The sequence below is a fragment of the Protopterus annectens genome, chromosome 8.part0 (assembly GCF_019279795.1).
Source record: "Protopterus annectens isolate FY-2018-M chromosome 8.part0, PAN1.0, whole genome shotgun sequence".
NCBI classification, from domain to species: domain Eukaryota; kingdom Metazoa; phylum Chordata; order Ceratodontiformes; family Protopteridae; genus Protopterus; species Protopterus annectens.
The window spans coordinates 719,167,998-719,182,853 of record NC_056741.1 but is presented as its reverse complement, the minus strand read 5'-3'; the positions used below and the strand labels follow the sequence as shown (position 1 = coordinate 719,182,853).

Sequence of the window (14,856 nt, the reverse complement as noted above, 5' to 3'; positions counted from 1 at the left end):
CAGTACTTGAATGATTCAACTAGTTTCCTGAGTTTCAAGATGGAAACTTCAGATAGTGTTATGAATTTTTGGATGTAACAATTTTAAGGAATCTAATATTTTGGAATCCAAGGTGTTTAGAAAAGATGTTGATGCCCTTAGGTATGTTAATAAAAACAGCATGCATGCCCCTCATATTTTCAAAGGAACGTTGAAAGCACAGTTTATTAGGCTAAGCAGATTAAATACAAAGGATGAAGTGTTTCAAGAGCAGGTAAATGCTATGGCAATGGAGTTTGAGAAGAGTGGTTATTCGAAGGAATTTATAAATAAAGTAATTAAAGATGTAATTATTGAAAGAGAGCCCAGGTATAAACCTATATTACGAGGCTGTAGTGAGAATAGTGCTACTACGCAGGTGATGTTGGGTAATAATATTGCTGTTAGGTACTTGACAACTTATAACCTAAACTCTCATAGTGTTGGTAGTATAATTGAGAAGAATTGGGCAATTTTAATGGCTATGCCTGAGATTAGGTGTATAGTAGGTGATAAACCTAGGTTCGCCTATAGGAGCTTTGAAGCAGAAATTGTGCTACAAAGATTTTCAGAATAAAAATGGAGATGATAGAAGGGTGGCTAAAACAGTGAAATGCTATAACTGTACTTGTTGCAATGATATTTATACAGGTGATGCTACATTTACACATCCTATAACTAGTGAGACATTTACCATGAGAACAATTACTGCTTGTAATGAGGAGAGAGTAGTATATTTGGCTACTTGTGTGTGTTGCACCTCATTCTATGTAGGTAAAACTATAAGAAAATTGAGGGAGAGAATGGTGGAACACAGGTCTGAAATCATGAGGAAGTTGCCCACCAATGCCTGAAGTAAACATATACTGGATGAAGGTGTGGGACATACTTTTAGATTTAGGGTCCTTTGTAAGGTAGAGGTAGGTCTGAGGAAGGGTGACATTAATAATTTATTGGAATTGACAGAACTAGAATGGATTATTAGACTTCAAGCTGATGTAGCCCCAGGCCTAAATAATTCAGTTAGTCTAAAGCCCGTTCTGGCTACAAGACCGAGAGAAGTTTTACAAGTTTAATTTTAACTATTAATTATTAATTTTTAAGTATGGTGCATGTGATTTCATATGAAACAGTATAAAATTGTTTATTTATAAAAATATATATGCTTTATAGATGTGATTTTTTATGTGCTACTTTGCATATATTTATTGATTCATTGTAGCTTTAAATTTTTATTGTTAGGTGGGTTGGGTTGAAGCATGTGACTTTGTTCTCCTATTTAAATGGTGATTTTTTATATGTTAGTCTATACTGATGAAGGGTGTAGACCCGAAAGCTTTATTTAATAAAGATCCTGGTGTATATTTCGTTGTTTTAAGAAAGTAACATCCCAAGGTGAAACAGAATAATTAGCCCCTTCTAGAAACAGGCTAGCTACAAAATCCAAAATAGAAAAATGTGGGTCTGAAAAGGGGTCTGCTCCCCTACAGGAAGCCCACACAGGAAATATCTTCCACTTACTTATGTAAATTTTCGAGCAGAGTGCTTCTGAGAGAATGTCAAAACCTGGACATCATTAGAACTGGAGAAACCATGCAGTCAATTTCAAGACTTATGTCTAGGTGAGGTGGGATAAACAGATGAGAAATGGATGCTGAAACCTCTTCCAGACCTCAAGGAAGGTGTATCAAATGAGACCAGAAAAAGGAACCATACCTGCCAAGGCTAAAAGGGTGTAATGAGGATCACCTTCACCTTGCACCACTCTGCTTTCTGAAAATATTCTAGTATGGGGGATTGGGCAGATAAGCGTATAGGAGGCCAAGTGTGGACCACAGTGTCCCTCTGTGACTCTCCCTCTTTGGGAATCAGGGTGAAATAGCTGCTGCACATTGAGCTGGACAGGGCTGCAAACAGGTTGCAGCATAGCTAGCCCCTGTGCCTGAAGACCTGGGCAGCCGCAGATTAACAGACCACTTGTGAGACAGGAGAATGCATCTGCTGAGCCTGTCCACTAAATACTGGTTTTCTGCAGGATATGCACTGCAACCAGAAAGCACTGGGAAAACATCACCTACTGCCAAACCCTCATGGCTTCTTGACATACAGGAGTGTGGTCTCCCACCATGTTTGTTGATGTATCAGACCATAAGCATGATGTCTCTGTCTGAATCAAAATAACACCCCGGGAAGGGTGCCTTGAGAGACCTGAAGTGCAAGGAGGACAGCCCTCAACCTCCAGAACATTAATGATTTTGCTGTGAGACCAAATCCTCAAGTTTGTTGGCAGGAGGGACCACCAAAGTAGCAGATGACCCATCCCAGAAGGCTTCGAGGAATACTGATTTTTACTGGAAATGAGTGTTAATGGACCATCTAGAATGTTTCCAAAGGAAACGTGTTCCAGGGGGTATTCAAGGGGAACTCTCCCCTTCATCAAAATCAGTATCCTCAGTGAAGGACTCCTGAGAGGAGTCTAATTGCTTGTGTACTTCTGCAGTGGGAAGCTCTGCAGAACACTTGGAGAGTCCACACAGTAAAATGTCTTGAGGCCACTGGAAGCTGGCTGCCATGAGGCAGCAGGAGGAGGAAGAGGGAGCCAAAGAAGTCAGCAGTGGTTGGGACAGTTCTGAGCATTGTAAGGATACCTGCTCTCTACAGTCAGAGATAACTGCTTTGAAAGCTGCAGTCATCCCTGTGGGATCAGAAGACCCTGACTTGGGCATGTCCCGAGACCGGATCTAGGTTGGTTCCAAAGCAGACACTAAAGCTGAACTGTTGAGAGACTAAATGCTTTGAGAAAGGGAAGGATCTCTGTGCGTCTGAACTGAGCCAACCTTTCGTCTCTGGGAACCAATGAGATCCAAAGATGGGGTCAAACGACTTGAGAGGTACTGCCGACTAAAACAAAGGTAGTCTCCAGGGAATGCTCTGATTCAATGACACTGGCTCTGAGGTGTGGACTGATGAAAGAGAAACTAATGGGGGGGGGGTGGCCCACCAACAGAGGGATGTGCAGGGATGACTCCTAACTGAATCTGGATACTCAAATTTCCTCATAATCCTGTCCACATCAACCTCAGGTAGGGTTCTCAAACATGGCATGAACCTTAGGGAAGAAACCATTGATGGTGGCATAGAAGACCAATGAAACGACCTCTCTCCTGAGAGAACCTAGCTTTCACAAACAGAGCAGTTGGTAATCGGATCCTGACAGGTTCCATTAAAGGGGATGAATGCAAAATTTTTGAAAAATTTGGTGCTGGACCTGAATGGCCCCGAAGGGCTGGGCGACCTCTTCTGAGAGTCTATTTTTCATGATGCTTCTCCAAAGACATTTCCTTAGAGGATTCCTTTTCTTTCTATTTAGGTTTTTCTCCCTTGCTTTTCTCCCCAGATTTTTGCTAGAAGGGGAGCGGGATTGAGAGGGAGTCACTTTCCTGTTGTGGCTGGGAGAAGAAACAAGTTTGGACTTTTGATCAGAGAGCACCCTATCCCCGAAGGCTGAGCATGTAGAACAGTCTTCATTCAGGTGTGAAGTCCCCAAACAAAACACACGCTTGGTGTGTGGTCTTAAGATTCCCCATCAGGACAAACCAGCAGTACGTTTTTTTTTTTTTTTTTTTAAAACCAAGGCCTTGTCAGACAGGTCAGGATGTAGAGGGGAAATGACACAGCTGTAAGAGAAAAAAAGTTATACAACCACTAGAAAAGCTAGCAAAAGTTCCACTATCCCTAACATATAACTCTAATTTTACCTATTAGGATAGAAAAGCATTTTTTAATCGGGAAGACGACAAAGTCAATATTTCTCCAAAGAGAAAATGAAAAACTAAGCCTAGCCAAGATGTACCCATCAAAGGAGAGCAATATCAGTAAATCCAGACAAAAAATAATCACTCATCTGACTAAAAAAGCAAAAACCAGCACTGCACCAAGGACCACGTTTGAAGTATTTAAGCGTTGAACGAGAGCTCAGGTACTGAATTGGTGAAAGGGAATTAGGAGTAGGGAAGGAGCCTACGCCTCAGATCCAAATGTCTAAAAGCTGCTGGCATCGGATCCATACAGATCTGATAACTCCTCAGTTGAGTACAGACAAAAGAGACACGTCAGAATTTGGAGAAAAAGCCAAAACAAAGGCATCTTCTAAAGCTCCAAGCACAGGGAGATGGCTACAAGTTTAGGAATATTCACATGGAGGAGATTCAACGTCTCTCTAGTACATCATCTGCCTTGCCCACATGAAAAACTACTTTACCTTGGAAATGATTTCACCAAATGAAATGTCTTCATTTGCATAGTCAAAAGAAATCTTCCGCATCTGGCTCATAATCCAATGGAGTGAGAAATTGGAAGGCATAATCCAAGCCTTCACCAACGGAATGATCACTGTACAGAAAATAATTCCTCTGAATAGATGTTTGCCTTAGTTCCAATGCCTGAACAGCTTTTAAAAAGCCCTACACCAACGAAAACCAGTCACCCCGAGAAGTTTGTGAAATTACGTTTTTCAAAGAAAATATTCCCAAGAGTGGGAGGAGGAGATAAAGGCTTTTTTTCCTGTGGTCTTCTCCAAGGAACATCTGTCTGAGACTTCTACAGTAAGGGAGGAATTTTATTTCAAATATTCAGTCTCTTCCCTGACAAGTATTTGGTGCACATCCCCCTACACTTTCAGAAAAAAGAACTCTTGGTTCAAGAGGACTCAGTACTGGACAGCAGATAGGGGAAGAGACCGAAAGACAGTACAAAGGCAAGGACATGCATTTTTTTCTGGTCATAGCAGCCTACAAACAGTGCAATATTATTGAGCCTGAGTGAAGTTGATTGATAGTCTGGGGCTGCCAAAGTGGCTCACCAGGCTCTACCACCTCAGATGAAGCAGAAGTATTATCACAGTTATCCACTTTTTCTAGCACCTTCTCCCAAAGATTTCTGGCTGGATAGCCAAGCACCAAAGCTGCTGAAGCAGAAGTCACACAGGCACATGCCAAGAGAATTGACATTTTACATTCTACATAACAGCTGACAGTTGTTAGTTTCTTAATGTTTTCTGTAGCAAATCCCTGACAGCATTTACAAGATTTTACTGTGTTGTGCTCCTAAACAAAAAACAGACAACTGGAGTGGTGGATTTGGTAAGGAATTTGACTACCAGTCATAGTTTCCAATTTTTGGAGACTACATAAGAAAAAATGTACCACAAAATCTATGAAAAAGGAAGGAAGATTCTCAATGGGGTACTTATCCTCCACAGTTTTGGTGGCTGTAACTAACGAAATGGCAAAACTGTCTGCGAAGCTGATGGATGTCAGACTATGCAAACACCACAAAAAAATTTTGAAGATGTAGTAGACATCAGCTCCTCTTATACCAGCATGCTGGTGCATGCCTTGAGTAGACCTACACCTTACTGGGGAAGGATCCTGAGCTTTGGCAAGCTGCAAGACAAAAGTACCTTTGTGGGGAATGTCAAAGATGTAAGGAATATTGCAACAATGATCTAATGAAGAACATCTGTCTATTTTGGTTGTAGCTGTGGTGACAGTTTTGGCATGCATCACTCCACATGAAAGGAGAGGAGGAATGATAAACAATGAACAGTCAGTAACTGGGATGACAAATGTGATTCTGTTAGCAAGGCTTCTGTTTTGGTTATGTCTAGTAGATAAGAGAAATGCTGCAAGTATTACAAAGAAACATGGTACGACTATACAAGTGGTATGAAGATGCCCTCCTAACAGGTACGTTTGTGCTAAAAATGGCGCTTGAGCCTCTGGTGTTCCAAATTGAATGTGAGGGTATTAATTCAGAGTGGAAGAGGGTATATTTGTAATATCAGCTTTGAAGACAAATTTCTACTAACATTTGGAAAGATGTATAAAAAAAGTGACTGACAACAATAATTTGATTAGAAAAAGGAGGAAAGAAAATTAGACTGGACTAAGAAATAATGCTGAAGGGAAGAAGACGGGCATGTTAAAAAGGTTTTTACTGGTTAAGATATAAAATAGACAAGTCTTGCTGCTGCTGCTGTGTCTTTTGGCTTTTCCCGGTTAGGGGTCGCCACAGCGGAACTCCGGTCCGCTAAGGATTGGTAGTTGATTTTTATGTGCCGAGTTACCAGCCCTGATGCACAACCTTCTCCATGCAGAAGACGCTCTAGCTGAGAATCGAACCGGACAGTGTCTTACTGTGAGGCGACAACGCTACTGCAGCACCAAGTCTTGCAAATGTTGAAAACTCAGAAAATTAAAAGTTATGTTCTTACCATAACTAGGCATCGGTGTTGTCCATTTTCACTCTTCTCAACGTACGAGTTCGGATCCTATTCTCGGATCCAACTCGGCTGCTCATTCCAGACTTGGGATCCAGCTCTCAAGCCCCTCCCTCTACCCATCATCTCTAGTGCATCCCCAAAGCCTCAGATTGAGTTTGCTGCTCTATCCTCATAGTACAACAGAGCTGGGAATAGTGTGATGGAAAGACAGGGCTCGATCCTGGAACTATAGGTTCCAATACAGTCCAAAAGGTTTCTCCAGGAACTTGGATGGGGGTGGATGGAAGGGAAGTTGAGGAAGAATGAAAATGGACAACACAGATGCCTAGTTATGGTAAGAACATAACTTTTTAATTTTGATATTTGCCTTTTCATTCTTCCTCAACATATGTGACTGAGTCCCAAGTTACATTTATCCTGGGTGACCCTCATGGAAGGATTTGGGGTCCAAATGGAAAGATGACAAATCAGCAAGTAAAGGAGAGTAGTATTGCTGGAACTTGAATTCATCCTCAAGTGTTGGTGAGTGCCTTCACGAGGTGGACCCTGTTTTTCCTAAAATCTAATCAAGATGACACTGATATATAGTCTGTATTTTATATAGCATAAATCATGGACAGAAACAGGTTAAAAAATATAAAAACAGCTGGGTGCACAAGACCCAGGATAAAAAACATTGCCCAATCCAGGTAGGCACACTGATGCAAAGATTGGAAAAACATGACAGTGTAGAATGCTGAAGACACGGAAACATTCCTAGAATGGGGCTAGGCAAGGCCCGGGGGGAGGATGGCCCCCCTGTTGTAGAAGGAAGTAGAAGTCCACACAAATCACAAAAGTTGATAAGCCAGAAAAGACCCAGATGAAAAAGTGGACTACTAAGGATAAGAAAGAAATTATGTATTGTTACTATTTATGCAAGAAGCCCAGAATTTCCAGACAAAAGAAAAAAAAAACTTCCACAAGAAAAACTGTCAAACTTCAAATGCAAATCTGTGTTCAGTACCCAGACAGTTCCAGTAGTAGTAGGAGCAATGGATCTTATAAAGAAAGAATTTACAATCGTACCTAGATATGCACCTCGGCACCATAAAAATCTACTGCCAATCATTAGCGGACCGGAGTTCCACTGTGGCGACCACTAACCGGGAAAAGCCGAAAGAGAAACACTTAGATATGTTGCAGATACATATAACACCATACTATTTGCAGGAGGAGTCATTACTGGGCACATTGCAGGTGCTGCAAGGAGCACTTCTGGCTAACATCAAAGATTAAAAATATTAATTTCATAAACTTTAATCGTACTCTGACTTAGGAATGGGGTCCATTCCAGTCATGGTATTAGAAACCCAAAAGACTTGTAGAAATTAAAAAAAAGGATATTCCAGAGTACTGCCGAACCAAAGGCAGCTATGTTTCCAGAAATAATATCCAATATGTAATGAGTAACAAAAGTATGAGCATTGGAGCATGTAGCGGCAGCATAATCATCATCAATAGATGTTCTTAACTAAAAAGCAAATGATATGGCCATGGATCTGGTTGAATAAGCCTAACATGGTTTTAGATAATGTCATGCTTTTCTGAGAATAAATCCAGTAAATACAGTCCATTATCGATTTTGCTAGAGTGACTTTGGATACTAGATAGACAACCTAGTCTTTTTTTGGAGAAAAGGAAACAAAGTTGGTCTGATTTTTTGAATTGCCTTGTCCTGTGAAGATAAAAACGTAATTGTCTGTGCATAGCAAGAAGATGCAGCATGTACTCTCCTTTACTGGAAAAAGTTGGAAAGAAAACTGGTAAGTGGGTGGATTGGTTATTGTTCTCAGAAGCCACTTCTGGCAAAAAGGAAGGGTTAGTCCGTAAGGAAACCCTAGCCTTATGAAAATTTATATAAGGAGATTTTGGAAAGAGAGCCTGTAGTTCAGATTTTCTCTTTGCAGAGGTGTTGGTGATCAAGAAAGCTGTTTTCCATGGTACGAACTTCATATCAGATTCAGCTGAAGGCTCAAAAGGTTTCTGCATTATGCCTTGTAGTACTACTTTTGGATCCCCAAGGTGGTGAGGGATCTTTTATTGGAGGCCATAGAAGAAAGACTCTTGCATGGTATAGACGAGGCCAGAGAAAAATGTCTGTTCCTTGTGTGAAAATTAAGAGATTGCTGCCAGTTGAAGTTAACTGTACAGAAGCTAGCTCCTTCCTCAAAAAAGTGTGGTCAAGAATTGGAGAATCATAGAGACTGGGGCATAAAAAGGATTCAAAGCCCAGGCAGAGAATCTTTTCCACTTATGTTTGTATACTTTTCTGGAAAATTCTTTTTCAGAAGCTAAAATATTATTACATACAGGGGAAGAAAGGCTGGGTTGTCTAACTATTACTGGAAGTGGAGAAACCATGTGGTTAGTCTTAGGGCTCGAATGTTGGGATGTTGTATCCCTAATGGATGTGACATGACAGGAGATCCAGAGTTGGCTCCAGTGTCCATGGAGGACAATGAAGATGAGACCGTAGGAAGGGGAACCACACTTGCCAAGGCCAGAAGGGGACAGTGAGGATTACTGAGCTCTTCAACCTGATTTCTTTCTGTAAATAAATGGGAATCAAGGGAAGAGGAGGGCAAGCATAAAGGAGACCCAAAGGCCAAGCATGAAATAGAGCATCTCTTGGTGATATCCCCCTGAGGGGGATCAGAGCAAAGTACCTGCTGCACTTGTTGTTGAGGGGGATGGCAAATAAGTTGCAGCAAAGTTGTCTCCAAAGTTGGAAGATCATCCCCAGCACAGATTGGTTCAGAGACCATTCCTGGAGCATCAAAATGGATCTGCTTAGTTTGTCCACTAGCACATTGGTTTTCCCTAGAATGTGTGTTGCAATTATAAAGTGGTCTGATGAAATCATCCATTCCCATGCTCTCACGGCCTCTCTGCAAAGGGGACAAGATTGAGTTACTCCTTGTTTGCTGATGTACTAGACTGCAAACATGTTGTCCTTCTGAACTGCAACATTCCCCAAAGGGTGAGCATCTTGAAATGCCAGCAACACTAATAGAATTGCTCACATCTCTAGCACATTTATATGCAACTTGGTCTCTTGGGGGGGACCATGTCCCACCCCAATTGAGCAGTGTCCATAGTTACTGTGGCCATAGGAGCTGGTAAAACAAAGGGTTTTGCCTAGATGTAGATTGTCCGATTGTACCCACCACCAGAAGTGTTTGCAAACCGGGGTGAGCCTGACTGGAAATGATAGGGATTGATGCAGAATGCAACACTGTACCGCTAACGTCTAATGTAGAACCCACAAAGAAGCCTGCAAAAGTAGTAGTACATTGGCCACTGACATGGAACCTAATGCCTGCAGAATTGACCTTACTCCTGGAGAAGTAGGATGAGCAAGGAGAAAATGTACCAGACTCCTTACAGTGGAGATGCAATGGTGCTTGGAGGGAATCAGTGAGGAGCCAGTCATCTAGGTATGTAAACACCTGGAATCCCTTTAGTCTCAAGTGTGCTGCCATTACTGCGCCATGCATTTGATAAACACCCTGGGGCTGTGGTGAGGCCAAAAGGTAGTGGCTCTGAGTTGGTAATAACAGACTCCCAAGCCAGATGTCTTCTGGATTGCCTTGCCTGTCTATTTTGACATGATAATACACATCCTGAAGATATATAGTGCACATCCAATCATCCTTGTGTAGAAAAAAGGTAGAATGGACAGGACTGTGACCATTTGGAACTTTTCTTTCTTTAAGTACTGATTTAAGTTGCTTAGATCCAAAATGGGTCCGAGGTTCCCTATTTTCTTTGGCACTAAAAAGAAATGTAAGTTCTGAATCCTATCTAGTCTGGATGGACCTTTTGGATGACTCTCGTCTGGCAGCTTCTGGATTTCTTGTGCTGCTGACTTCCTCTGGCTGGGGGGAACATTGGAAAGTTTCTTCCTTTTGAAAGATTGAAGAAGGGAAAATGGTATGCAATAACCCTTGGATATTATGCTTAGCACCCATGTATCTTGTGTTATACTTGCCAAGGAATCTTGGTGCGCACATACACGACCCCTGACTGCTCCAGAGTTTGACAGGCAGTGCTTCAGGAATGCTGAAAGGGCTTACCTGAAAAGGCCCTGATTCTACAGACTTCCTCTGCCGCTAAGGCAATGTCTAACATTGAAATTTCCTCATCTGCCTCTGAAGGAATTGTCAGCGGGTGGACCTTGGAAAGGCCCCTGAGATTTTCAGAACCACATCTTCTTGCCATCTCTCCGATTCCTAGAAAAGGTTTGTTGAGGGGTAGAAAACTTGATTCCTATGGCAGATTCTTTCCATCCTGTCCACTGTAGGTAAACATCTCTTTTACTAATTGACCAAACAAAGAAGTGCCATCAAATGAGGCACTAATAAAAGATGTCTTACAAGGTTCTGCAAAGTCACAAAGCTGCATCCAAACATATCTCCTTAAGTCAATACCTGAACCAGCTGCTTGTGAGGTGCCTTTAGCTGTGTCAGAGATCCCGCCTAATCGAAGCATTGGATATGGACAAGAGAGTGGCCAGTTGAGAGTATTTCCATTTGAAATTCTCAGAAGACATGGACTCGCGTATTTGAAAGCTCTTTGGTCAAATCTCTATGAAGTACAGTAAAATGTGCCAGGTAATTTAGTGACCTTAAGGCAAAGCTAGCCAAGGCAAACACTCGCTTTCCAAATCTGCCATTGCTCTAGATTCTCTGTTAGGCAGATGGACAGCAGAGCTCTGTTCCACTAGCTTTTTCTTGTTGGCTGCTGCCATCACCACAGCATCAAATGTGACCGCTTTGCTCCAGGTTGTCGGGGGGGGGGTCAAATACCTGTCAGGTCTTTTAGGAATGGGTTTCAAATGGTATCTGGTTCTTTCTAAGTCCAAGGGGCAACTAAAATCAGTAAGTTCATCCAGTGGGGGTGGGGATAGGGTAACCCAAGATGTAGAAGGGCCAGAACCAAAGCCCTCCAAAAATGTTAATTCTTCTGGTGAGGGGTTCTGGGATCAGCCACCTTTCTATTTCCGGATCTCTAGAATATTTTCAAAAGAGATGTCATCTGGTGGAGATCTGGGGGGACCCCTCCATCAAAATCAGTACCTTCTGTGAACAACTCCAACAAGGAGTCAGTGCGTCTCCTTTTACACGTCTTCTGATGTACCTTCTCTGTGGGATGTTCCAGTGAGGTGTCAGAAGACAGCGGAAGCTCCTCTAATGAAATTGGCTAGACAATTATTGGTTCTGGCTGTCCCTGTGGAATAGGCCTGAGCAACCCAGAGCTAGGAACTGATGGGGAAAGGGAGTAGGAACTGATGGGGAAAGGGAGTAGGATCTGAGGCATGAGAGGGCAGTTCTTTGTGGACAGAAAAAGCCCTTTCCACCACCTCAAAAGCAGATGGGCCCAGAGAAACCCCGACCCACCTTCTCGGAGTCGAAACTCCCAACGAAGGCAGGTCTAGACCTCCCTTGGATCTGCATGCCAGGGGTGGAACCAGATCCAAACTTGTCCAGCACGGAGATTCCGAGAGGAAGGGATTGATCCCACCAAACAGGAGCAGACCCTATCCCCTGAGACCCATTCTGATCCAACAGTATCGGAACAGAACTAGCCAAGGATATAGTCTGAGTGGAGGAATAAGCTTTTCTCTGATCAGACACCAAACTTCTCGGGGATCTCAGATACTGGGGCTCTGAAACCACAAGATGCATAGGTGGAGGAGAGAAAATAGCTTTAGAAGATGGTGGCCTAGTCATGAATCTGGTAAGGGACGGAACTGGCAAGACCCCATCTGGATTTGGGCTCTGAGAAACGTACGCAACATCCTATCCATATCTGCTTCTAAGCTTCTGGAGGACCTACAGGAGGAAGTGGAAGGAGGCCTTGAGTGCTTCTTTTGTGTTTGAAGTAACCTCAAAGACGGGATAGATGATATTGGTTTTATCAGACTTCTACCCCTGAGTATACAATAAGCAGATCCCTGCTTAGGCTCCAAGGGAGACATAGTTGGACTAATGACAATTACAGGCGTCTTAGGATCCCATTTATGAGTCTTGGGATCTGAGAGGCTCCGAGAAAGACATGGGGGACTTCGGAGGGGAGCGCTTCCTATGCTCCCCTTAGGGGTTCAGGCCCCTAAAGTAGCAGTGAAAGGCAGAAGACCTTTTAGGATCAGTTTATTGCGTTGATCCGCTAAAGCCCTAGGGTTAAAAGTGGAGCATATTTTGTATGCCATATCTAAGTGATCAGCCCCTAGACAATACATACACTCCTTTGTCGGCATCCAGATGTGGAATTTTATGCTCACAAGAAGTGCACTTTTTTGAAACCTTTGGGCTTTTCCAGCATCACTATGAAGAACTCCACAGAGTTTAAAAAGAAAAAAAAGTTTACACAGTATTACAAGAAGGAAAACTGATTACAATTTTTTTTTCTTTTTTTACAGAAATAGAGAAGCCTAATACCAACTATGGTAAGCAAGAAAATTTCCTAAAAATGATGAGTAAAATTACCAGCAATGGTAAAAATACAGTTTTGTACCTACCATAAATGTAGATGTCCGATAGGTATGCATCTGCAGTCATCACATATGGGTTGTCCTGCCTCAGGCAGCCCTTCGGTCGGCCAGATTCCAAAGTCTGGGTCCGGCGTCGGCTGATGTCACCCTTTCCCCGACGTCAGAGCGCCTGGGGTATAAAAGCGTCAGCCGACGCCATCTTCCTCAGTGTTTCTTGCCCCAGATGCCAGGTGCCCTAAAAGGAAGGCTAAATTTGGAGAAATGCAATAAATTCCAAACATGCACAGAAATATATATATATATATATATATATATATATATATATATATATATATATATATATATAAAAAACAAATACACCATAATAGATAACCCCAGCTAGCTAGGAGAGGGAAAAGTACCCAATAAACACCAAAGAGGGGAAGGAGGGAGGGTAAACCTGACTGCAGATGCATACCTATCGGACATCTACATTTATGGTAGGTACAAAACTGTACTATGTCCTTCAAGGATGCATCTGCAGTCATCACATATGGGTAGAATACCATAGCCAATCTGGGGGTGGAGGATCTATGTAAAGGATGGTGTAGCTAAAATGCCCTGCAGGACTGCCGTAAGCAAAGCCTGCTCTGGATCTGGAATATAAAGGTAAATTGTAATGCTTGGAAAATGTATGCACGGAGCTCCATGTAGCAGCTTCTAAAATGTCCTTGGTAGCCACCCCTCTTAAGAAGGCTGTGGAGGTGGCTGTGGCTCTGGTGGAATGAGGTCTAATGTTAGCTGGCACAGTTTTTCCATGAAAGGAATAACAAAAACAAATGCAATTCCCTATCCATTTTGAAATTGGCTGTTTGGAAATTGCTTTTCCTTGTGCACCAGCAGCATATGCTACCAACAGCTGGTCAGTTTTTCTGTAGCTTTTAGTTCTGTCCAAGTAGTAGCGCAACTGTCTGTGTATGTCCAGGGTGTGCAGAAGTTTCTCCCCTTTGTTTTGTGGATTTGGAAAGAAGGTAGGCAGGTGAATAGCTTGGTTTAATGAGACCCTGTATACCACCCTTTGGCATAAATGAAGGATTGGTTCTCAATGAGACTCTGTCCTGATGAAAAATAAGAAATGGCTGTACTGCCATGAGGGCCTGTAACTCAGATACTCTTCTTGCTGAGGTTATGGCCAGAAGGAAGGCGGTCTTCCAAGACAGGAACTGTAGTTCTGCAGATGCTGCCAGTTCAAAGGGAGGCAGAGTTAGTTTTTCCAATACCAAGTTAAGGTCCCAAGTAGGCACTGGAGGTTTCCTTGGAGGATTGACGTTTTTAATTCCTCTTAGAAACTGCCTTAGGAGAGGATGAGAAAAGACAGGTGGATCAGTAGTGTACTCTGCTGAAATTGCTGAAGTATGAATTTTAATGGAAGAGTAAGACAGGCCATTGTGGAGCATTTCTGCCAAGTATTCCAGGATATGTGCCATGTTCATCACTGTCGCATCTAGGCCCTTTGTGGTGCTCCAAGTGTGAAATCTTTTCCATTTTGCCGAATATGCCTTTCTTGTGGAAGGCCGGCGAGCTTCCATGATGATATCCTTCACTCTCTTGGATAGCTTATCCTGAGGAGGAGTCAAGGTATTTTCCAGGCTGTTAGTTGCAAGGTTTTCAGGTTGGAATGCAGAGTTTTGTAATTGTGCTGTGGCAGGAGAAGTGGCCATTGAGGAAGAGGCCATGGTCTCGTGCGTGACATGCTCTTTAACAGTGGGTACCAGTGCTGTCTTGGCCAGGCCGGAGCTATCAGAATCACTTTTGGCTGCTCCGTCCTGATCTTCAGTAAGACCTTGGTCATTAATGGAAGAGGTGGAAATGCATAGAGTTCTCCAGCTGAAAGATAGGGCGTCCACTTTCCATGCTTGTGGGTGGTATGTCCTTGAGCAGAATTTCTTCAGCTGACTGTGGGGGGAGGCAAAAAGATCTATGTCTGGCCTTCCCCATGATTGTGTTATCTGTAGGAAGATGTCTGGGTGCAGCATCCATT

General features: G+C 42.7%; 1 protein-coding gene across 1 annotated transcript in view; it reads right to left on the bottom strand.

Annotated features, from left to right (window-relative positions):
* Window positions 1-14,856, bottom strand: part of MECP2 (methyl-CpG binding protein 2) — a gene marked incomplete in the record, with an annotated part of 882,599 nt that overhangs the window by 2,123 nt on the left and 865,620 nt on the right.